This window comes from Acomys minous (genome assembly GCF_964271855.1).
Source record: "Acomys minous genome assembly, chromosome: 16".
In the NCBI taxonomy this organism is placed as follows: Eukaryota; Metazoa; Chordata; class Mammalia; order Rodentia; family Muridae; genus Acomys; species Acomys minous.
Genome location: NC_140498.1, coordinates 7,203,608 through 7,229,353, shown reverse-complemented (window position 1 = coordinate 7,229,353; position 25,746 = coordinate 7,203,608). Strand labels below are relative to the sequence as shown.

The following is a 25,746-nucleotide window of genomic DNA, read 5'->3' as shown; positions in this document are numbered from 1 at the left end:
TGTGGTGTGCAGTATGCCTATGTGACTAACAAGAGGCCTTTCCTGTCCAAATAATGCTTTCATTTGGTCACTATCATTGCTGTGTCCTAGAGAGCCTTCGTGTCTCTGCAACGAGTGATATTTATATCATAAATGTTTCTTAATTCTCCAAACTCAAACAGTGAATAAAGCCCAGTTTCTCTGATTGCAGTAATCCCAAGAATGGGGCATTGATCCTAGGGCCTCTGGAACCATGGGCATTTACCGAGTTAATTACCATATTAAGGATGGAGTAAGTCAGAAAGCGCTCAAGAGGAGCCTGCTTACCAGAAACGTAACTTGGTGTTGAAGATTCTATGAGAGCTGGAATCATGTGCATCACATGGCAAGCATTGCCTCTCTCACTGGTATGGTCCACTTTACTTCAAAGCTCCTGGTATTCTCATGGTTCACTCTCAAATGTGTCATTAAAATATTTATATGGATAGTTTGTGTGCATGTGTATAAACACAGAGAACAACATTTTAAATAAACATTTATAAGTCACATTTTCCTAAAACCAAGGAGAGCTGATGGCTGTTGGAACTTACACTTACATGGTCATCATTAGTTACCCTCTGCCTATGCTATTTCTAGGCTAAAATTATAGCAAAAGATTATTTAAATTAAAGCAAATGAAAATGTCTCTGGTAGACGATGTGTAGCAGTTTCCTCTGAAATGAAACAAGCTTCCAAGACAAGGAGCTCAAGAGACTCGGGAAATAAACTTCACACTTCATACGTCTCAGAAAGCGAAAATGTGAAAGATCTGTGAGGATCCCTCCCCGGGGATGTAAAAGAACAAAACAATTCCTGGAGAAGGAGACTCTGACTGACCCAGCTGCTAAGAGATCTCTCCAACCTGTCCAGCTGCCTACCAGGCATGAAGAAGCCTGCTTTGCCTTTCTAGAATGTCCTCTGCCAAACAACCAACCCACCATCTTTCAGTCAACTTCACTCAGGTCCTTAAGACACAGGCAAACTGAAGCTACATTCTTAAGTGTGACTTTAACATACCACTCTACCCCTCAGGGAACAGCAGAGGAGAAAGAGTGACGAGAATGTAAGTGCCGGAAGATGGGAGAAGGCCAAAGGTGGGGTATAACTTGGCCTTTGCAGAAATGATTCCACAGCAGCTGTGACTTCCTGCAGGGGGCCCACACAAGGTTGGACATGCAACAGTCAGTCATGGGTCAGGAAAGGGAGCTGACGCCTCCCTGTAGAACTTTCAGCCACAGCTCAAGCAAGATGATCAGGATTTCAAAGCAAATTCATATTATATAGAGACAGTGTCTCAAAGGAAAATTAAAAAAAAAAAAGATATATAGAAATTCCTGATTGCTGAGGAAGAGGCAGGATCTGCTGAGCATCATGTGCAAAGCCCCGGTCTCCATCCCCCGGCACCAAAACGAAAATAACAATATAAACCAGCTTCACCAGCTCAGTTAATACTGTGTTCCATTCTACACGGCTCCTCCTTCCGCACTCTGCCTCCCAGCCACCCTCTGTGTCGCCGTCACTTCTCAGTTGTGTCGGCCCTGCACAAACCCACAGCACGCTCAGCTCAAGTTTTCCACTTCCCCTACTTGTAACTTCCAGGCTGCTAAGTAATAAAGGGGGACATTGCACGGGCCCGTAAGAAAGTCCAGCCTCCTGTCTGCGGTGCCTTCCACGTCCTGAGTTTGGGCACCCTGGGACAACGGTTTGTGTTTCTCTCATCAGATTTCCCTTCTGTTTTTCATTGCGGGTATCTTGAGCACGCCCCATTGGAAATCTCCGCGTTCGTGCATTCCTTCTCCTTATCAGCGGAGCGCTGGCCTGCTTCACAATAAAATAGAAGTGAGGAGTTGAAAACCCCTTTCCTGCCACTCCACCTGCAAACTTATCAGTGTTCCCAGAGGTCACATTCAGCTTCCTAATGGAACCGTGGGAGACTGATCTCTGCCGTGTAAATCTAACTCCCTCTTAAAACCTCCATCTTAGTCCAAAACTCTGCAGAGATTTGATCCCATCAATTATCACCTTTTCCGTTGATGACGTCACTGGCGTTTTTCCATCTCCGTTTGAGTCTGCTTCATTCTCTCTGGTTCCCCTACCCCCAAATTTTCTTTCTTTCTTTTCTTCTTCTTCTTCTTCTTCTTCTTCTTCTTCTTCTTCTTCTTCTTCTTCTTCTTCTTCTTCTTCTCCTTCTTCCTTCTTCTTCTTCTTCTTCTTCTTCTTCTTCTTCTTCTTCTTTTTCTTCTTCTATTAACTTGTAAAACTTCCACGAACATCTGTCTTCTGGTATCGGCCTGGCTTCGTGTTCTCTGAACGGTTGTCCTTGTGGAGACTTGCCTGCAGTGACTGTCCACACAGCTCCGTAGGTCTTGGAGTCTGGCCAGCACTTCACCATTTTCACCCTAGTTCCTTTATGCACAACTGCCAATGAGTACTCTCCACTGAATCCAGTGTGGACTTTTGCATCACACATGACAGAAAGCCTCAAGAGGGAAACCGATGAAAGTCGAGCTTCAGAAGGACGTGCAGTGAGAATCCCAGAGCTTACCTCAAGCAGAGTAGGTGCAATTTGGAGGGGAAAATACAGATTGCGTAAGGGGACCTTTTTTACAATTCACATACTTTAAGTTACCAAACAACTTATAAATGATTTACTCTTATTGTATGAAATTGTATGTATGGCTATAAAGGAAAATCATGTGTGATATTGTAGAGGGAGTCAACCGCCCCCCCCCCCAATGCCTCCCAGTTAAATTGAGGAACTGTAATGGAAATGTCTAAGTTTTGTAAAAACAAAAACAAAAACAAAAACAAAAAACTAAGTAGTCCCTTGTAATAGTATGCAGATGAGTCAGGCATGGTAGTTTTGGGAGGAAGAGGCAGGCAGGTCTCTGTGAGTCTGAAGCCAGGTTGGTCTACATATCAAGGGTGACATAATGAGACCCTGTCTCAAAAAATATATATAAAGATTATGTAAATCTAAATTAAAAGGTGGATTGATTTAGGAGGATTTGTTGGTGTTCTTTCTTCTACTTTAATTAACACTATTAACCATGTTTTCAATATTTTTTTAATGAAAAAGACAGTTATCTGGGGCTAAAGGTTTAAATGGGCAATGGTGTTAGACATAGCAGAAAGGAAGATGTCAGGTAAGTTAACCAACATTTTTATTTATATATATATATATATATATATATATATATATATATGACATTATACTTATATATTTATATATGACATTATATTTATATTTTATATATAATATATATGCCTTTAAATTTATATATTTATATAAATTATATATATATATATATGCTTTATGGAAACCCACCACATTTTAAAGGTAATTCAAAAACATACTTTAAGAAACAGAGTAAGTTTGAGTGACTGGGTAGACAATGCTGCTCCCGGAAGACAAGGGTTATTAAATGGGAAATCCCAGTGGCAGGCAAAATATATGTCTGCATAAATGTTTATCCAGGGAGACATGAGAGGCCCCCAAGCAGTGCTACTGCTATTTATCTTGGCTAAGCAGATGGTAAGAGCCTATTGTTGAAGATACTGCGCTCCTTGGTTGCAGACAGGAAGAAGCTAATCTGATACTAACTAGGAAATTTCCTCCATGATGACTAACTTTCATTGTACTGGGAGGTGTTATGTAAGATACTGGTAGTGTGGGGGGTGGGCAGGGAGAGGAAGCAGCAGTCTTACCTAGCTATGAACTCCATGAGCCAACCTGGTAGGTAAGCTGTGCCCACTGACGCAATAGTGACATGACTGTTATGGGGTAACCACCTGTTCTAAGACTAGATTTGAGGCCCATGACACGGGAAGGAATCAATACCAGGTACTTCTTTGCAGTGGTTGATAGTTAATAAAGAAACTCATAACTGGTCAAAATGCTGAAAGTCAATGACTGTTGAGTGCTCACACCTAAATGCCACATATGTGTTTACCCTGCTCCCAGGGCTCAGGGAACATTGTGGAATAAGGAACAAAAAGAACGTAAGAGGCAGAGGGTTCAGATAATGCTGGGAAGCGTGGCTTTTCTAGGTGTGAATATGGCCATTGTACTCATGAATTCATAGCTGCCTTTGTTACCTACATGAGACTTATACAAGATAAATCCAGCCAATAATCAAGCACAGACAGGGGTTTACAGAGTCAATTCTTTACTGAGGAGCTATTGAAAGTTCATGGCTGCAGGGTTAAGGAGTTACTTTTTTTGTTGCTGTTCAGAGTGTGGCTGCTAGTTGTCCATGCTCCAGTAGAAGGCCCTATATCCACTTGCATATGGGCACCAATGGACTCAGTGGCTTATAACAAAAAGAAAAGGATGCTAAGTCATGAGGGGCCTGTGTTGAGGGATGCTAAGGGAGAACATGAGGATCATGGGAGTACAATCCAAACACACATGGATGAAGCTCTCAAGGAATAAATGCTTTTACTTTTAAACTATACTTTAATATAGTTTTGGGGGGTTTTTTTGATTAAAATATAATTACATCATTCTTTCTTCCCTTTCCTCCTCCAACTTTTCTTCCTCTAACCTTTCCGGTGAACCACCTCACTATTTCTCTTGCCCAGATTCATGGCCTCTATTTCTTTGTGTGCGTGTGTATAAAATATAATTTTATATATATATATATATATATATATATATATATATATATATGTATATATATATATATATATATATGTATATATATATATATATATATATATATATAAAATAACCCACTCAGTCCATAAATGCTACTTGTATGTATACAATTTCAGGGTTGGTCCCTTAGTAGAAGCTACACACATGAAGTCTCATCAACATGGCTGCCTAAACATGATCCAAACAAGGATGACACCAATAAACTTGATAACTTGGAAGGGGAGAATCTCATGAGCCTTTTACACTAGACAAAGATCTATAGGCAAACTAAGGAATGCTAAGAGTAGGGAAACTACTATTAAAAATCAGAATGTCATAGAAAGAGAGAGGGCTCAGAAGTTAAGGGCACTAGCTCCTCTTCCAGAGGTCCAGAGTTCCATTCCCTGCACCCACATGGCAGTTCACAGCCATCCGTATGTAAGTCAAGTACCAAGTGACCCAATACTTTCTTCTGGCCTCCATGGGCACTGAACACATGGGGTGCACATACATACATGCAGGCCAAACACTCATAGACATACACATGAAACATTGAAAAATACATTATCCCAAGCACTATTAAAAGAAAGGAAGAGAAAAGAAATGAAAAGAAGGTAAACTCAAATCTCCAGTAAAAACAAAGGATCCATACTATAGTCTTTGGCCACAGAGGGGGGAAATATGTATTAAGAAAATGTGTCCATTCTTTGTTGAGGGGAATCTGGGTTGTTTCCAGTTTCTGGCTATTATGAATAAAGCTGCTATGAACATAGTTGAACAAATGTCCTTGTTGTATAGTGGAACATCTTTTGGGTATATGCCCGGGAGTGTGGTATAGCTGGGTCTTGAGGAAGAGCTATTCCCAATTTTCTAAGAAAGTAACAGATTGAGTTCCAAAGTGGTTGTACAAGTTTGGACTCCCACCATCAATGAAGGAATGTTCCACTTTCTCCACATCCTTGCCCAGCATGTGCTGTTACTTGAGTTTTTTATCTTAGCCATTCTGATGGTGTCAGATGGAATCTCAGAGTCCTTTTGATCTGCATTTTCCTGATGGCTAATGATGATGAGCATTTCACCAACCCACCCGCAAAAACTTCAACCTAAAATTTACCCTGCCTACAAAATGTACAGGAATAAAGATAGAGCAGAGATTGAGAGATTGTTCAACCAATGCCTGGCCCAACCTGAGACCCACCCCATGGGAGAGTGCCAACCCCTGACACTATTAATGATATTCTGCTATGCTTGCAGACTGGAGCCTGTCAGACCTTTCCTCTGAGAATCTCCACCCAGTAGTTGATGGAAAAGGATGTGGAGACTCCCAGACAAAGACTTGGCAGAGCACAGGGAGCCATTTGGAAGAGTGGACAGAAGGAGAGAAAGATCCATGGAGGACAGAAGCTCCACAAGAAGACCAACAGATCAACTAACCTGGGCCCAGGGGCGGGGTGTGGGGGTGTTGTGGATACTGAACCACCAACCAAGCACCATGCATGGGGGACCTAGGCCCCCTACACGTATGTAGCTGATAGGCAGCTTGGTCTTCATGTGGGTCCCCTAGTAAGTCTCCGAAATGAACTCTGTTGCCTGCTTTTCCATCACTTTCCCCTGGCAGGGCTGCCTTAATCTTGATGCAACTTGATGTCCTGGGGTGGGTTGGTGGTAGAGTGGGGGGAGTAGCTTCCCCTATCTGAGGAGTAGGAGACAGGGGACAGGGGATGGGGAAGAGGGAGGGAGATGGGAACAGGAGGAGAGGAGAGACAGGGCTATGATTGGATGTAAAGTGGATGAATAATATTTTTTTAAAAAAGAAAGAAAAATGAAAATTCAACCAAGTTGTACTTATAGCCTGCTGCCATTTTAACTGTTGGCTTATATGGGAAATGAAAACTCAAGTCACAATTAGTTAGAAAGTAACTGTGTACTATTTAAACATCAACGCTGAACTCTAGGGAAATTCACATCTTTCAGTTGTATCAATATGAACTAGAAAGAATGAAAACAAGTGAGCACACAATATACATTATTAACAAAAGGAAAATAAAATAGATGTAACTGCAAGGAAAGTACTAATGCATTTCTCTACGAAATGAAAAATTTATGAATTCAAAACAAAGGCTAAGCTGAATAATGAATTCAAGGGCTGGTTTGCTGACGGTAGAGTGGACAGACCATTGGCAAAGTCAACTCCATAGGATAAAGGTTGTGTATAACCTGGAAGCCCAGAGGCCTAACTGTTGTTACTGTATGTAGATTTGGAAGGATCTTGTAAACATGATCAAGATGGACTATGTGTGGGAATATATTTCTCTATACACAATATAAATATATATGCATGTGGGGTGATATTAAAATTATGGGACACTATTATCATTAATAATATAAATTACTTTTTGTAAATCTGATACACTCACAAGTACACTAAGATAATGAATTATTTTGGTGTGGTCACTGGTAACAGAATATGCAAAAAAAGCAATAGTCGTTTTTACATGTCAATAACCACCAGGGTTCCTTCAACTGCAAATGGTCTCAAGTCATTCTGAGGTAAATTAGGGAAAATAAAAACTATTGGCGGGATGCATGGTAGCCCACCATATCAGCTTACTACTCTGTTGCAGTGATAAAACACCAACCAAAGGCATCCTGGGGAGGAAAAGGTTTACTTTAATTACAGCCTGTCATTAAGAGAAAACAAGGCAGGAACTCATTGTAAGGAGTTTGAAGTAGAAACCAATGGAGAACTGCAGCTTGCTGGGTTCCTTCTCCTGGCTTGTTCAGCTACCTTCCTTATAACTCTAGGTCTAACCTGCCTAAGGAGAGTTCTGCCCACAGTGGACCGGGCCCTCCTACATCAATCAGAAATCAAGACAATGCCATACAGATTATTTCTACAGGTATGCAGTCAATTCCTCAGTGGTGATTCCTTCTTCCCAAGCATGCCAAGTTGACACCTGAAGGTAACTATGACACCTGTGCATACTTTGGTCCTCTGCTGTCATGAGTTGTCAGCCGGTCTTTGGGCCTGCAGTTTCCTGGGTGGTGAGCACAGAGGCTCCCTGCCCCTTTTACTTCCTTTTCTCTGCACATTAACTTCAGCATCTGTCACGACAACTCAGTTCCCTGCACCTCGTTTGAAATAGGACATTTTTCAGCTCCTGTCTCTCCCTTCTTTAACCTCACAGCACGGCACCAATAAAGGCTCTACACCCTGAGTTTGAAGCCACTGGTTCTCCTAACCTGTTGGGAGGCCAACCTTTGACCGGTGTTCTGCAGCGTTGGGTCTAGCAGAAGAGGACAACTCCCATCAATCACATAACTGGAACCAGAAGAGCACTTCGCTAAGAGGTGGAGTGTGTTCGAGGCCAGCCTGGTCTACAGAGAGCAAGTTCCAGGACAGCGAAGGTTACACAGAGAAACCCTGTCTAGAAAAAAAATACAAAACAAGCAAACAAACAAAAACCCTCAGAAACAAGGACAGGAGGTGATCAGCAGGACGGGCAGGTGGGAGTGGGAACTGTAACGGTTTGAACCCGGAAGAGCCCCTACATCCTCACACTCTGGCCACTACTGGTCCTCAGTTGGCAGGGATATTCTGGGAGACTGTGGCATCTCTAAGATATGAGGCCTAGCTGACAGGAATAGGGCACTAGGGGTGGGCCTTGGAGAGTCATGGCTCATCCCCAGGTCCCATCTAGCCTTCACTTCCTGCTCTATGAAGAGCTGGCAGTCCTGCTGTCTAGATGGAGCTGCCCACCCACCATGTTTGCCCTGCCGTGACAGACCCCCGCAGAAGAACCCCAAGCAGAAATTAGCCCCCATTCCTTAAAGTGCTTCTCCCAGTCACTTACTCACAAACAGAGTAAACTAGTAGAAGAGGCAACAAGAAAATACAATGGAACACAGTTTAAGCATTTCAAACAGATGCAAGAAATGCTGAGTCATGTCTGGAGAAACTGGACATGCTTTACCGAGGAAAATAGGACTAGACAAGGAATTTTCTTTAAAAGTCTGCTTCAGAAGATCCCTCTATTAAATTAAATGTGCCTTAAACTATTATAGGTTTGTGGAGAACTATTAAAATCTATGTAGAACAATGAATAGAACCATGCAGGCAGTCCAGATACGCCAAAAAGTAAAAAGTAAAAATAAAATGCCCCTAAATTTTTGCACAGGGGAACCTTGGCATGGATAATCAGACCCCACACTGATTTGGGAACAACTAGACAGATGTTAGTGAAAACAATGATGCCCAAATTAGACAATATCAATAGATTTATCTACACAAAATAAATATATTACATGGGGCAATTTTTTCAAAAGGTTATTCAAAACATACCTAAATGGTTTCTGTGTTCAGTGTCCATTCAGCTTGGGCTTCTCTTATCAGAACTACTTGGGACCAGAAGTGTTAAATTTGGGGTCCTTTTCTTTTTATATACATACAATGGGTCATCTCAGGGATGAGACCCATGCTGAGCATAAAACTCATTTATGCCTCCTAAATAATGCGTCAGCATAATCTGATAGTGGCTTGTGTGCTATCTTAATAAATCTGTGCATGGACACAGCTCTGTGGTGTGAACAGTGAAGTAGTTCAGATTCCCGTGTTCCGAGTGAGGAATAATTAGCATGAACCCCACATTAAGGCCGGACACCAAGGACATCAGAGGCATATTGCCTTGTACAAACTTAGTCCCTAAATCAATAAGCTATATTTCCAAGTAAACTTGTATTTCTCCACTAAAAAATAAAAAATAAAAGAGCAAACGTGTTGCTATGCACCTGCAACACCAGCAGGTGAGATGCTGAGGCAGGAGGTCAGCCAGTCTGAGGGCAGTCTGGGCTAGAGAGCAAGAGTTTGTCATGTGTAATGAAGCATGGGAGACAGCAGTTGTGTCCCACCTTGTAGGTGGGAATAGAAGCCAAGACAAAGAAAGCGCGTGTCAAAACACAGAATGGGGGTCTACATTTTTTGCAACAGAGGTTCTATCTACCACTAAATGTTAGCAGGGAGAGGTCAAATATCCTGAGAGGTATGGATGGTGGTGCAAGCCGGCAATTAAAAGGCCACCGGGAATCTGAAAAGAGCCTAGGCTATCTAACATTGATTAACAGAATATATCTTTTCCAGGGCAAAATGCCTTTTGGCATCAGTTCTTTGGGGGGGGGGGGTGTCCCACATCCTAAGAAGACTGACTGGTTCTAAGCAGCCAGCCAAGCATGCCACCTCTTTCTCTTTATATGAATTTAAGATTGATGTGTATTTATCTTTTGGATCAATAAGGACGTTATTATTTATTACTAGTCAAAAACCTACATAGTAACTTTAGGAAAAAATGTGTCATTTTGTATTTTAGACTGTGGATTATAACCACAAACCTGCTCAGATATTTTACCTCAACTCCAAATCATTGTAACTTTCTACAATTTAGAAAGCAACACAATCAGAAGGAAGGATTCTGGGATAAAGACAGGTGGAAGGTTTAGTAGGCACGATGTGAGGAAGATGAACACATTGTACCTGACCCCAGGTAACCAGCCATGTGACAAAACATAGATTAGTACATGGCTTATTAAATTATGAGCTAGTTAGAGAAAAGTCTAGATATATGACTTATGTATTTGTATAATATTTAAATAAGTCTCATGCATTGTTATTCCAGGATCTTATGGGTGCAGAAGGAAAACACCTCCTATAGCAATAATCTAATGAGGCTATCAAGAAAAAATATTAAGGCCAAACATACCAATACTGCCTAATATTAATAATGTGGCAATAATATTAAAAATCCAAATATATATGTATACATATATATATACACAAACATATGCATATATATACAGTCACACATGTACACAAATGTATGCACACATATACACATATACACAAACACCAATACACATACACATTGCAGAAGACACGTGAGTGACAGAAGAATGGTTGCATGGAATTAGAATAATTGTTTATTCATTGGCCAGTTTGTGGTTTTTGCTTGATAAATATGCAAATAAGTAAGTAAGTAAGTAAGTAACAAGGCTTTGTGGTACACACATATACCACCAGGCAGAGGTGGGAGAATTGCCATAAGTTCAAAGCCAGCTAAGTCTCCATCGTGAGTTCAAGGACAGCCTAGACTATAGATCGAAGTCCTGTCTCTAAAAACAAAACTGTTCAATCAACGGCTGAGAAACAGGACCCAAAGAATCACTTTCTATGTGGCACTTCAATGTTTTAAATGTATATGTTTTTAAAAAGCTAGAGGAATGGTGGGTCCCACATTCACCACAACACAGAATTCAAACGCTATGAGGCCCAAATTAGTAAGTGCTAATGGTATGATGGCACACACAGCTTCAGCCCTCGGGACTTTGCTGCAGTGTGTGCACCAGGGAATGCCTCCCTGACTGCAGATGATTCCTCTCCACATGCCCCAGGCCGCTCAGCAGGTGCCTCTCACCAGCCTTCCATCTTCCTCTGCTTTTGGAATGTCTTATTTTTGCCTGTAATTTCACCCTCTTATTCATTTTCTATCTTTCTATCTTTCTTTTGTTGTTGTTGTTGTTGTTGTTACTTTGAGTTGGGAACAGGGCAGAGTTACAGTCCATTCCAATTAACTTACATTTTAACACACTTGTTCAAATCAAATTCTTCAAGTTCTCTCTCTCTCTCTCTCTCTCTCTCTCTCTCTCTCTCTCTCTCTCTCTCTGGTATTAGTTATTTCTCCTTAGAAACACAAGGGTCTTTGAGATAATTATGTAACTATCGGTAGTTATTTTTCAAATTTTGGAATAAGAAAAATGTCAATGAGTCCCAAAGATGCCTCCGCACCTCTGCTGCAAGTAAAACCTTGGAGCCATTAACCTGGAAAGAAAGTCATAAAAGATGCAGGATGCAATCATGTTGGGTGAATCGTGGGGAGTGGGAAGACAGCCAAGTGGAGGATGAGGTAGTCACATAGGACAAAGACCAAGATCCTCTGTGAGTTAACTTTCTATGTGAACCCACAACAGGACTCGGAAGCCTCAGCATCAGGCACAGGACAAAGACCACAAAACTCAACTTAAGCCTGAAGGGAAGTCGGTATTAGGATAACAAACTGAGAATCAATATTCAGAGGAAAGAGGAGTTATCACCAAAAAGAAAGGAAGACAGAGCCTCTGAACCACCAGGTAATGACTATGCAAATGCAGTTGGCCCTCCCTAAGCAGTCTACATCCAGAGACTTAGTCAGGCACAGATCCAAACCAAAACACCTGAGAAAATGAATGCAGCTCTGAGTCCTGCTTCAAGGACTTGAAGGACTGGGCCAGCCAAAACTTCTAGATACTGAAGACTTCCTTCATTTACCTTGAATGCAAGTTACCCTTCTGAGTAAAGATTTGAAAGATTGCACAATTCTCACAGCCTAATGCTTAAAAATTATGTCCATGTTGAGAATTTGAGCCTCAAAATACCATCTGAGGATTATTTTTAGGACTTTTTGTTGTATGTGAATCTATCCACTTTGCTTCCTGGGTGGTCCCTGCAGGCTTCTGCATTTGAGCACTTGGCCCCTCCCATCTGGTGGCACTGTTTGAGGGAGGCTATGGCTCTTTCAGGAGGTGGAGCTGAGCTGGGGGAGACCAAAGGTTTATACTCCATCCCATTTCCTATCAGGCTCTGCTCCATGGTCCTCCCAGACATGAGAAGCTCCTAGTATCCCAGTGCATCCTGCCACATGACCATTCCATCCTCGACATGAGGAACCTGGATCCCCTCAAACTGTGAGTCCAGGTAGCTCCCCCCTCCCTTACATCCCTTAAGGTCAGATGAAGGAGAGATAAGCCTGTTTTTGTTATGATCCCAAGTGTGGGATGGGGAACGGTCTTGTGAGAGAACAGGTGATGTTAATCCACTAGAAGGCAAACCACCTCGTGCAGGAGCTTGATTGTTGCCAGCTGAAAAGATCTCGTTGAACAGACTCTGGGAGGAGATATATAAATGAGCCCAAAACTGGAGGTGGGGCCTTTGGAGACTTGGGATAGTTTTGGCTGTTCATCGCTCCACTTCGAGACGCTCCTAGAGAGAACCACTTGAGGGAGGGCTTTGGGGGTCCAGCTTCTGCTGAGGTTCTGGGTTCTGGTTACTCCAGGTTCCAGCAGAAGAAATCCTTCTGATTACACCAAGAGAATCATTCCTTGGAATTGATATCCTTACTGTTTTGTTATTCTTTAATCCTCTTTTCCTATTGTTTCGGTTAGTTGGGTTATAAAGATGTACATTCAGTTAATAAGCTCATAATAAAATATATTGGTTAAGAAAGTTGAGCCTACAGTCAGGCATCAGGTCATAGTAATGAAGGAAGCAACTAACACAGCGACTAAGAGAATCTTCTGTACTGGAATATTCTAAAGACATTACTATGATGTATTATTGCCCCAAGTTCTTTTCTCATGCATGGAAAGAGGGGAGGGGGAGAAGAGGAGGGAGGAGACAGAAAGAGGGGAGAGGAGAGGTGTGGATGGAAGAGAGAAAGGCAGAAGGAAAGCTACTTCAAAAATAGTTTCTAATTGAGTCTTTGTGGGTCTCAGATACCTAGCAGAAGAGCTAGAAACAATTGCCCAACTGAAAAACCTGCATATTCTGTTTTCCCGTTTTCTCATTCTAAGCCCCACCCAAGGCAGATGCCAGGAGACTGGAGAAGGAGCTGAGCTTAGTCTCACCTCACACTGTGACAACAACCAGTGAACTAGGTTGAATTTCCCTTTTCTTGCAATTCCCTCCACCAGCAGACGAAATAATTTGAAAAGAATATATTTCAGAACAGAGAAGTTAGGAGGTCAACACCGCGTGGCCATGACTGGCAGAGGGCCTTGATTTGAGGTGAGATATTGGCTGTCAACCTGCCACCGCGCATGCAGAGAACTGCAGCTGGCCTTTGACATGAAAATCCAAAGGGTGGGAGCCTGTTGAAAGGTTTCCACAGCCTTTGCTGACAAAGAGCAGAAGCAGATGCCCTGGCAGCCCTGGTCTGGCTGTGGGAGCAGCGTGGAATCCGCCTTCTATAAGCCACATCCTTTGGATTCTGCTGACATCTACGGGCTGGGACTCAGCTACGCTCTTCTCTTTTCTTTACCCATTCATTGTCATCCCAATTCTCACTTTTTAAAAGAGATTTTCATAGTTGTATAAAAGACAATGATATAAGCCTCCTCTGAGGATTGCCAACATCAGAGAAGGAATTGACTTCTCTTTTATAGCACCTCCTTCTTTGCTTCTGATACAACCAGAGTAGGTTTGTATGATTAAACTACAGTTTAAACCACAGCATAGGACATTTCATTTACTACTGTCTAGGATTTACTGACGCTCGGTGTATCTGCAACATAACTGGACACTATTGACAAGAGTCCCCCCATCAACTGCCACAGCTCGTGACTTAAAGAACCCTTCAAATGTCGAAGAGATCTTTCTCCTGAATTTTCCATTTTGGAATACTCCTCCTTCTACCTCTCTGTACACTTCTCCATTTTGGGTTTCTTCATAAACAAACTCCCCAAATAATTTGACCATCTTTCCTCCCTCCTCTCCTTGATGGACGTGTGAGAAGATTCCTCATTGATTCCACTACTGTCCCCCAGCCGCACACACCACCCACACCACCCACACCCTGCTCAGTCCACACAGTCATCCTCTGTCCCAAAGTCCATTTCTACCACCGCCTTTAGAATCCACTGAGGCAGAACAAGAAGCCAGGGAAAACTAAGAGGACATCACATAGGAAAGGAGTCTCTCACTCCAGAACTTGGTCGGCATCTCTCACCACCTGAGAGGTAAGAATTACAGCACAGTTAACCAAGTATGCTGTGAAGATTGTCCACATAGAAATAATAGTCTTTTTATATGGATATTTCAAATAATGTTGTCATTTTTGGAGCCTAAGCACATATGATCTCTGGGTATGGAGTTATATCTCTCTGTCATTTCTCCATAAGAGACATCCCTATATTTCTATAAGGGATATCTCTATGACTTGAATCTATCTCTTAGACCTTCTCTAGCTTAAAACCTGAGCTTTTATGGGAATCTCACCAACAAGACTAGAAGCTGTCTTTGCACTAAAACCTTGCTTTAGTCCTGTGGGGTTTTAAGCTCCTACAGAGCTGCAAACATCCTTTACTGGGTGTTAGATTTGGCCCCTCACTCAGACATGGCACCATGGCCCACAGACTCCCGAATCTCTCTTCTAAATGTGGAGGGGCTGACAGCTCGGATGAAACCCTGGTGGACAAGGGATTTTTTTTTTTGACAAGGGATTCTTATGGGAGGTGAGCCTCCTGCCCCTCACCCTGGCTGTGCCATCCCCTGTCTTTTAGCCTCAGGTCTTGGATAAGCATTATTTGCATTTTAAGCAATAACTGAAGTCTTTAGATGATGAACACTAACTCTTTAGCACCATTTTTAAAATCCACCATTAATGTAGAGTGACGATGAGTCTCTTGGTAATCGGATCAGAGCGTATTGCTCCAACTGTCATTCAGAGCTCAAGCCCCTTTATCACCAGGCTGATAGGAAGCTAAGCTCCTTGGCTCACTCACCGCCATCTCTTTGGAGTCATCAAGAGGCTGACTTCTTCAGACCAGCAATTTTATTTGCTTAATCTTGGGTGAAGAGATTAGGGATTTAGAGATTCTCAATGCCCCTACTGCTCCTAGCAAGAAGATTCATTTCTCCTCTCCCACCCTTTCTCCTCTGATGTGAACACACACACACACACACACACACACACACACACACACACACACACCACTCACACAAAACACACACCACAGACTCACCCAAAACACACACACTCACGCAAAACACAGACACACACACACCACACACTCACACAGAACACACATATACACTATCATAACACAAACACCCAAAATACAATGAAACACTCACCCCAAACACAGATATGACATAGATGCATAACACAAACACCCACCACAATAAAACAGTAAATTTTCAATGCACATTCCAAACACAAAATACACATTTAAAACTCATAGGACAAATTAATAGCCACCTACAAAACAAGACACATGCCTAACACAACACATGCCCCAAACAGGTACAATAGAAAATCATATAACACAACCAAAATACACAACACAGTTCAACACACTCACTCAACACACGTACACATGGTAGCACACATAATCAATACCTCAATGACTATATACAACACACCACATTTTGCAAACACACAGAGAGAACACACACCACCACACACAGAACACAGTACTCATGCCCAAAGGACACACTTGGCATGAACAACGAAACACAAATATTCTGAAGTGTATTCCCAAACAGGCAGGTACAGGAGAGAGTCACACACCAAAGCACACATTCGCAGAAACCCACACAAGGAGACGAAAAAAGGAATCCCATACCTACTGATTGACATATCAAAAAGGTGGCATTTCACACTAGGAAGCCTGGGGCAGAAGGATAATAAATGATTTGGATGTAAGCCCGAGTTACACAGAAGACTATGTAGAAAAAAAGAAAGAAAGAAAGGAAGGAAGGAAGAAGAAAGAAGAAAGAAAAGAAAAGAAAGAGTGACATTTCATTGGATAAAGAAAGCAATTCTCACACTTAGGGAGATCGCTGCGGTTGCATGCTCAGAATTATGCTCATTTTTGTGAACAAGATACCCCAGCTGTTAGAGTCTACCCCACCCACAGCCACCGCAGCCTCCAGTTAGAGACCTAGAGTGACTTCGGGGAGTGACTCAGACACACTCTGCGTGCTGGCAGCCTGGCCAGCCAGGAGCCCTCAGTACATCCTGTAGCATCCTCATGTTCTCTACACAGTCAGTCCCACTGGGGTCCGTCCCAATCAGGAGTATTAACCCCCTCAGCCTCTAAACATGACAAAGTGGAGAACCACAATAAGAAAAACAGTGCTCCTTCTGACCTGAAGAAGCTTTTAAAAAAATTTTTTTAATTAGAGGTAACTCAACATAAATATGAAAGAACACAGTGGCCCACACTTGTAATCTGAGCACCCAGGAAGCCGAGTCGAGCCTACGGTAAGGTCTAGCATAGCCTGAACTACATGGTGAGATCCTGTGTCAAACTACCATAATAAAACACAAGCCTATGAGTCAGGCCCGCAGATCCCCTTTGGCAACTTCATGGCTGTGTAACTATGTCCGAGTCACCCATCAATTTCACCCCAAGGTTTCTCGTCTCCCACATGGAGATACTGCCATCTTCACTTGTGCACCACTCACGAAGCTGGTTGTGAGTGGCACCAGTGTATGAAGAGGTCCACACACGAAGGAAGGCTGATGATCTGTGACACTGTGCACAGCCAGTGGTCAGCACGGAAGAGTCTGGAAAGGCACAGGCTGGAAGGTTGCTCGGTGGCCGCCCCCCCCCCCAGGCACCTAAGTGGTTATAAAGGGAAAGCAACAGATTTACAAACAAATGTAGAGCTATGAAGAGGTGAGGCGGCCTTGGCCTTGCAGTCGCCCAGCTCAGCTCAGCCCCATGGGCAGGCTCTTACTGAGTACTTTGCACATGCCAGGCACTCCAGGCAGATGCCCACCACTCTGATGGAGTTGCATGTGAAGAGGAGTCAACTTTTAGCTGGTTCTAACTGGCATGCAGGACTTTACCAGGAAAGTATGCCGCAGAAGAAGCGGGAGCCACACAGGTACAGGGTGACAAAGAAGGAGCTGTCGTCGGAGCACAGTGGCTAACTCCTGTGCTGCATCAGAAGGCAGAGGAGAAATAGATGAGGATGGGGGTGGGGTGGGGGGAGACTGGAAATGAGCACTCCAGAACAGTGTCACCACAGTGTGTGAGGACCCACCCTCCATGCCCCAAGACTGGAGAGGAGACAGATCCAGGACTGTATAGGGGACTCGGTGACAAAAATACAGTGCTGGGCAGGAGTGAGACCCAGTGAATTTTCATGATCTGAGCAAGAAGAGGCTCTGGACAAATGTGACAGCATCTCAGCTCAACAGTTCCTCCTGATTTGCTTCTGGCTCACAGGCTAGAACCCATTCCTTTAGTATGTCCGATTGCCCAGCTAGGAATTGCCGCTTCCCTAGTCCCTGGCCACTGACTGCCGCTCACACCCAGCATGGAAAGCTAGAGTGTGCTGGTATTTTCTCCTCAGCCTTCAGGCTTACAGGGTTACATGCCCCAAGACTGCCCTGGATAAAGGCATGTCAAAACACACGCCCTCAACCCCTCCTGGACCCCTCTCCTCTGGACCTTTGTTCTTCAAAGACATGAGAGAGTGGCTCTGACGTCGGCTTGATAAACTGCCTCTCTCCCCTAAGCTCTACTTACAGTCTCTTTGTCACTCGGCTGTCTACTCTCTTACCCCTGGCCCTGGCGTTTGACAGAAAATGAATTGTTATGCCCTGTAATTTCACAGGGGCCTGAAAGTGAGACTCTCGGTGACAATGAGTGCAGTGAAGGGAGGAGGGGGACTGGAGATGCATTCTGCAATGCCCGTGACTGTAAGGAGAGGGGGCTGTGCCCTATTCATAAGGAAGTTTTCGTCTACAAACCCTGAGCTAGTCAGCCAGAAGCAGCCCAGCGATGTGCTCGCTCATAACAAGATACTGAGAAGTTTCTAGCAGTAGACTGGTTATAAGTTAGTCGGGTGCGTCTTCGAGCCCCATGCTTCTGCTGTCATTTTTCTTCCTCTACCCATGTCTCCACTAGACTGGGTTTAACTGCTCTTGACCCTGGCTGCTGCATCTCCAGCCATCCTATCTCCACACATCCAAAGGCAGAAAGAAGGGTCCTTGTCCTTGTTTTTTTGTTTTTGTTTTTTGGTTGTTGTTGTTGTTGCTGCTGCTCCTGCTGTTCCTCCTTGTTATTTCCCAGGAGTTTATTGATATATTTACCTATGTTTTTTTTTTATTATATGCATGGTGAAGGGTCTGTCCATGTGAGTGAAAGTGCCCACAGAGGCCAGAGGTGTCCGCTGCCCCTGGATCTGGGGTTACAGATAGTTGTAATTCACCTGATGTGTGTTCTTGGAAGAGAACTCAAGTCCATTGAACTATTTTGTCATCCCTGTTTCTTTTGGGTTTTAGATAATGTCTCACTATGTAGCCCTGGGTAGTCTGGCTATACAGTTATACAGACTAGGCTAACCTTGAACTCAGAGACCCATCCTCTTGGCCTTCTGAGCATTGGGATTAAAGGCATGTGCCACCGTGCCTAGCCTAGGAGTTTCTTTATGACCCTCCTACCACTAGTGTTACATCATGTGCCCAAGTCGAGACTGCAAAGAAGACTAGAAAGACAAATATCTGGCATGGCCAGACTTTATGAATAACCAACCTTTCTTAATTTGCCCAGGCTTTTGCCAGGTTTCAAGCAGAAAGCTCATTAACATGGGAAACCATCAGTCCTGTGCAAACTGGTTGACTGGTCACCCATCTGTTGTCATAGCCATTAACAGTCTAGTCAAGAAGTGGAACAGTAGCCAACAGGTGGCTGCTGTCCAACAAGTGACATTCAGTGGAGACAAGAAGGAGAGTGGACAGTTCACAAACAGGTCACCGATGGCTCTGGGCCCAGGTGAAGTCACAGGAACACCCACATGCCAAGCTGACATCACTCGGTGCACAGGACCTTCTGCTCTGGCTCTTAAAGAGAGGACATCAGTGTCCAGACTCTGGAATTACTGTCAGAGATTTGCTCCCAGTGCTTGTGGGACAGAGCTTTCTGGTTCCCTGGAGCCTGATCTTCGTCTCCAAGCCAACAGCAGCATCCCCAGCCTTTCCAGCCTTGAGCCCCCAGCTGCCCCTATGTTGCCAGGTAGAAAAAGAGCTCTTGTTTTGAAGGCTTGAATGACTAGATGAGGCCCCACTAACACCACCAGTCTAAGACCGTGTGTGTGTGTGTGTGTGTGTGTGTGTGTGTGTGTGTGTGTGTGTGTGTGTGAAGCTTGGGTTCAAATAGTCTATAGATCTCAAAGCCAGCTGATTAGCACCCTTAATTACACTTTTAAATCCATGTTGTTGCACAGTGTAGCACACTCCCAGGAACAATACTTTGGGAGAATGACATTGGAACTCAAATCCAGCCTAACACAGTTATGGACAGAAAGTCACCTGCGACATTTTGTTATCATAAAGAAGAAAAGGTTCTAACAATAAGAACGGGCTTACAGTTAGACTGACCTGCTCTAACCCTGGCAACCCTGCACCTGAGAACGAATTTAGAGTCATTAGGCAGTATTCCTGCAAAAACAGCTGTTCCTGAGCTTTCACCAGCTCTGGCCTGCGGCAGTCTCAGGATCCCAGCCTGCTGCCATCCTGCCACGTGTTTGCTTCTTGAAAAGGCAGAGTCTTGTCATCAGTGATCACACTCTCCCAGCACAGGTGTGCGGGCGTTCTCTGCATCACTTGATATAAAACTTGAAAGCTAGGGCTTGCAGCAATCCAGCTTTCCTTTCTCATTTCGCGGAGATATTACTTTAAGAGAGGCTGTGGAGCATTTAGAGATGCCGAGTATCATCCGTCCTGGACCAGCCAGGTGACTGGGCAGTCGAATGAAACACTCCCTTGGAAGAGGCTGTTTGAATACCGCCAACTGGTACTTCTAGGGACCCTTCCCCTGTAGGTGACAGTTGAGGTGCTGGAAGTAGAAACAGACTGCGTGGCTGGAGACTGAGCTTTGATTGGTGGTGAATGAGGGAAGAGGTTGCAGCTGGGAGGAAACTAGGAGGAGCAGCGATCAGAAAAAGCAGCAAGCCTTAACCCAACCAATACTTAAATCAACCCAAGCAGCCTTCAGTGATGAGCTGAAAATGAAACTTTGGTACCCCCTGCACTTAGACACCACTGGACAGTGAAAAGGAGTAAGTACTGCTGTGTAGAAGTAACTTCTAAATGCATTTCTCTATAGAGCAGTGGCTCTCAACCTTCCTAACAATACAGTTGTGGTGACCCCAACCATAAGATTTCTTTGGTTTCTACTTCATAACTGTAATTTTGCTAGTTATTAATCATAATATAAATATCTGTGTTTACTGATGCATTCAGAGGGATCCCAACCCACAGGCTGAGAACCACTCCTAAAGACAGAGACAAAGGCCGAATAGACAAAGGGCATTCACCTTGGAAAAGGTATAACCATTGATAAGAAAGCTCAGACTCAGTTCCCAGGGGCTGTGGAGAATGGGTTGATAGGAAGGAGCATTGAGGGACTTTTGCCGTGAGGAAAACTGATCATCACTGTAGTGGAAGATCTATCTGTGTATCTGTGAAGATGAGTTTATTTTACTGCATAGGAAAAAATTTTTTAAATTGGTTCAGAAACAGAGACAGCACAAAATACAGAGCACTGTGTTATAAATGAAAGCCACCACCATGAAGGACATTTAGAAGGAAATCAACCTAACTGGCTTGGGACTAGCAGAATGGGACTGCATAGTAAGAGCCAAGAATCAGGTGTCAGGGCTGGAGAGATGGCTCAATAATAAAGAGCACTTGTTATTCTTCCAGAGGAGCTGGGTTCAATTCCTAGGATCTATATGGTGGCTCACAATCGTCTTGTCTGATGCCCTCTTCTGGTCTCTTTGAGCATTGCATGCATATGGTGCACCGACATACATGGAGGCAAAACACCCATGCACATAAAATAAAAGTAAACAATTCACTTTTTAAAAATGGGCATTGAAACTTAAGGAAGTAAAGTTTTTCTCAGTTATATGAATTAATAATCCCTGAAAGCCTTCTGGATATCCTTGTATTAAATAAGTAATCCCATGGGAGAGAGGTGACAGACAACCATAAATGGGAAGATAAGGAGTGATGCTGCACGGTTGTCTATTACTGCAGTCTTCCTCCTCAGGATTTCTATTATCTGTAGTTTACCACAGATAGGAAGTATTAAATCTAAAAGGACAGAAATAAGCAATTTGTAAAGCTTAAGTAACTTATTGCAGCACGATGTTCTAATGATTCCATTCTATTATGAATTTTCTTATTAATACTTGATTGTGCAATTAATTAACAAGTCAAACTTTATCAATATGTACACTACATACATGCATAGACACACACGCCATATACAGGGTCTGGCATGTACATGTTCAGGTATGCAGAAAAGGTACTGTAATGTGCCTCCATCAGCTAAGTAGGGATGGTTGTATTGGAGTTAGGGGTGCTGGTATCATGGAGAAATTTAAGATAGATACACAGATGTGCATACATGAATAGATGGTGTGCCTATGTGGGTTGGCAAGCATTCATAGATCGTCAAGTGCTTTCCCCCAAGAAAGAACTAAAATCATTATAAAGCCTCAGCAGCAATGGCTACACCCAGATAGATATTCCTAAACAGTATATATTTGAAGTCTGTGAGTTCATACTAATTAATAGTCCCCACATATCCAGCCTTCTTTATCCATGGACAGCACTCGTGGGAGATGGAGGTAACAGCATACTGAGGCAAGAAGACAAGACCAACTTTTAACAACAAATTGCCCTCTGAAATAGGAGAATACTGGGTGTGGCAAGAGAAGAAAACATGAAGTATGCCAAAGGGACCCAAAGACAGATCGGACAAAGCTACCAAGAACCAAGACGCAAATAATTTGTATAGCAAGGAAAACAATGCTAGTGGATTATAAAATAGCATGAAATAAATATCCACGGGCCCACACAGATACAAAAAAATAAAAATAACTGAATAAGCAAAGATAAATGGGAGAGAAGAGACAGCCATTCCCCTACCAAAGATCTTCAGATAACAAATGCCCAAAAAAAGGAAACAAAAAGAAAATACCCATCATGTCACTTGAGAAAGAACAGGGTATCTGAATAGCCTAAGGGCGTTTCCTCAGCTGAGGACCATGTGAAAGACAGCAACCTTATTTTGGAGAAACTCAATAGACCTCACTCAAGTGGTAAAAGTTCACATCGCCAGCACCATCCCCTGTCCTCTGCTACAGTGCCCAGAAGGCATTGTGCCTGTATGGTGGTTCTGATCAAAAAACAAAAACAAATAAACAAACAAAACAAAAAACCCTAGTACTGCCTCCTGGTCTCAGAAACCCAAGAGAAGGTATAGTCTATAAAATAAGTGGTCAGAACTTTGACATCAGAGAGGGCTGGAGAACACGCTATTTCTGCAACCTTTCTGTAAATCTAAAGTATGTGTATGACTGAAAAAAATAAGAAAAGAGAAGTAAGGCAAAATTAAATTCAAAGTAAGACACAAGCAAATTAGCATCTAAGACTGGGCAGTTAGCATTTGTGCCCATTTATAGTGATAAATAAATTTGCTTAACCTTAAAAGAAAAACCACTGCATCTGAGGGCATGTGTATTATGTGCCTCAATACACATGTGAAGGCCCAAAGTTGGCATGGCCTTCCTCAATGGCCATCCACCCTTATCTTTTTTGGTAATATTTTATTAATTTATTAATATTATATCTCAATTGTTATCCCATCCCTTGTATCCTCCCATTCCTCCCTCCCTCCCACTTTCTCCCCTACTCCCCTCCCCTATGACTGTGACTGAGGGAGACCTCCTCCCCCAGTATATGCTCATAGGGTATCAAGTCTCTTCTTGCTAGCCTGCTATCCTTCCTTTGAGTGCCACAAGTGCAGTAAACTTCAAACCCCTACCCAGATCTAGTCAATGGACAGGACATTCTCCATAGTTGAGTGGACAATGGGAACTGACTTTCACACGGACTCTGGTGCCCCATATTTGACCACGTCCCCTTGATGGGGAGGCCTGGTGGCACTCAGAGGAAGGATAGCAGGCTAGCAAAAAAGAGACTTGATACCCTATGAGCATCCACCTTTATCTTTATCAGTCTCTTACTGAACCTGAAGGTCTTTGAGTGGCCTAGGCTGGCTACAGCCAATGAGGTCAGGGATCTGCTTGACTCCACCCTTTGCCGCCAAGGCTGGCATGACAGCATGAGCCCCAACACCTGCCTTTTCACTTGAGTTCTGAGGATCTCAATTCAGGCCCTTGAGCTCAGAGGGCAAACATTTCACCAACTGAGCTAACCCTGCCCCCTCCCCGAAGCCCAGTTGCTGTGTTTTTGTGTTAACAAATGGGAAATATCCTAGGAAGGCAAATTATGAAGACTAACACAAAATCAGCAGGAAACCTTTAAAGCCTCATAATGGGCCGACCAAAACCTGCTGAAGGGGCCCTGTGCACAAAGATCCTCGGCCCCCATGCCCTGCCAATGGTCCCTTCAGGTACTGAAGGTGAATATAAAATGTTGGCTCTGAGGTCAATGACTCTTAGTTTGAAATGGGGGTGGGGTGGGGTGGGGTGGGAGACACCTGTCAACCTGGTTCCCAAAGTCAACATGGTCCCGAGAACCTCAGCACTCCATAGGCAGAGACTGGAGGATCACAGGTTCCAGAAGACTGCATCTCCAGATACTGTCTTTAAGGAAAAAAAAACTGATTAGTAAAATTTAAATACTAATACCCATAATTACTTTTCATAGTTTCATGGCCATTTTTAGGATTTGAAACCATTTTTTAATTTAAAAAATTATAATTATGGTTTTGAAAATTTTTCCCTACAATATATTTTGATCACATCCTAATTCCTCCCAGAGCCTACCGACCTCCCTACCCATCCAATTTCATGTTCCTTCCTTCTCTCTAAACCAAAACTCAAAAAAACAATTTAAAAAAAAAGGACAAAACAAAACCTAAAAGGACAAAGGCACCAAACCACAAAGACAACAAAAATCATACAAAACAAAACAAACAAACAAAGAAACAAAAACAAAAAAACACACACACAACAAAACCATGGAGTCTGCTTTGTCCTGGAAAACTTCTGAGCACAAGCCCTGCCCTGGTTTCTTTTTAATTCAGAGATAAACGTAGAATACAAAACAAAGAACGTTTAAAAAATACTTGAGTGCCTCCTCATGTCCATTCCTTGCAATTTTTGCTCTGGTTGCGACTTCCGGCTTCTTTTCTGAGGACTGGTCCTGGGACTGACAAGGTCACTCACAGTAGGCAATGGCTGCCACACTGAGCTCACTCGCAGCCCCCAGGAGCATTTAGAGGGTGCTGGGTCCTGTGCTCCTCCAAGCCTCAGCTCTCTCCTCTCCTCCTCACTCCCCCACCCCCACCCCCAGCCCTTCTCCATCGTCCTCTGAGTCATGTCTCACTTTCTTGCACATGTTCTTTCAGACTGTGGGTTAGTCAGAAAGTCTAGCCACATTGATTTTTAGAGATGGCTGTCTCCCTCCAACCCCCATTTCTTCCTCACGGAAAAATCATCTGTAATTGCATTATAAGAATCTGATTTTTAGGACATTTTCTTCTTTTGTCGGCTGTTGTCCTTGCTAATAACTTCAGGTGGAGAGTAATGGCTCCCTTCATTGCCCACGGCTTTTGAAATTTGGCAGCCTGGTGACAAAGGGCCAAGCCTACCTGTGCCCCACCATCCATTCCTGGCTATCTACTCGGCAGCTCCCTCCTGCCCGGAGCGAGGTGTCCACCCACACTGATAAAAACAGGAGTTTTCTTGTAGTCACTTTTCAGAGGGAAGGGTCCCCAAATCTCAACTTTTAAAAAATAAGAGAGAGAGAGAGAGAGGGGAGGGAGAGAGAGAGATTTGTGGGTTGGTAGCCATCTCTCTTACATGTGTGCTACAGAATTCAACAACAAAACCCTTTACATGTTTCAGGAGTCAGACGCGCTTCAGCAGCATCTCTGACACATCTGGATAAACTCAAATGACTGTTCTCACTGCGGCAGTTTCAGAGTGTACTATAGACACGCTGGAGGCCTGGGGCACAAACAGACTCAGTTTCCACACTGGGGTTCTTAAAGCAGCAAGGGCCTGGCAGAGGTGAACGGCAGTGACAATTGGAAGTGTCTACTGATGCTTTTATTTTCTTCTTCTTTTTTGAGATAGGGTTTTTCTATGTAGCCCAGACTGTCCTGGAACTCACTATGTAAACCAGGCTGGCCTCGAACTCACAGAGATCTTGCCTGCCTTTGCCTCCTGGGTGTGTGCATCACCATGCTCAGCAGAAAAAAATGTGGTGGATGGAAACATGTTTTTGTTT

The 25,746-nt window shown here is 43.4% G+C and overlaps 1 long non-coding RNA gene across 9 annotated transcripts; it reads left to right on the top strand.

The window, feature by feature from the left end:
• Window positions 1-2,225: 2,225 nt before the first annotated feature.
• Window positions 2,226-25,528, top strand: LOC311586802. Of its 9 annotated transcripts, XR_014775665.1 has the most exons (7): window positions 2,226-2,573; window positions 7,846-8,144; window positions 11,675-11,833; window positions 12,321-12,427; window positions 13,313-13,526; window positions 14,001-14,476; window positions 22,075-22,627. It is a non-coding gene; the product is annotated as an uncharacterized lncRNA (long non-coding RNA). The 9 variants fall into 9 exon arrangements; XR_014775667.1 differs by lacking the exons at window positions 14,001-14,476; window positions 22,075-22,627 and adding an exon at window positions 10,021-10,194 and having other exon boundaries at window positions 13,313-13,993; XR_014775668.1 differs by lacking the exons at window positions 14,001-14,476; window positions 22,075-22,627 and adding an exon at window positions 10,096-10,194 and having other exon boundaries at window positions 2,227-2,573; window positions 7,846-8,065; window positions 13,313-13,993.
• The last annotated feature ends 218 nt before the right edge of the window (window positions 25,529-25,746 follow it).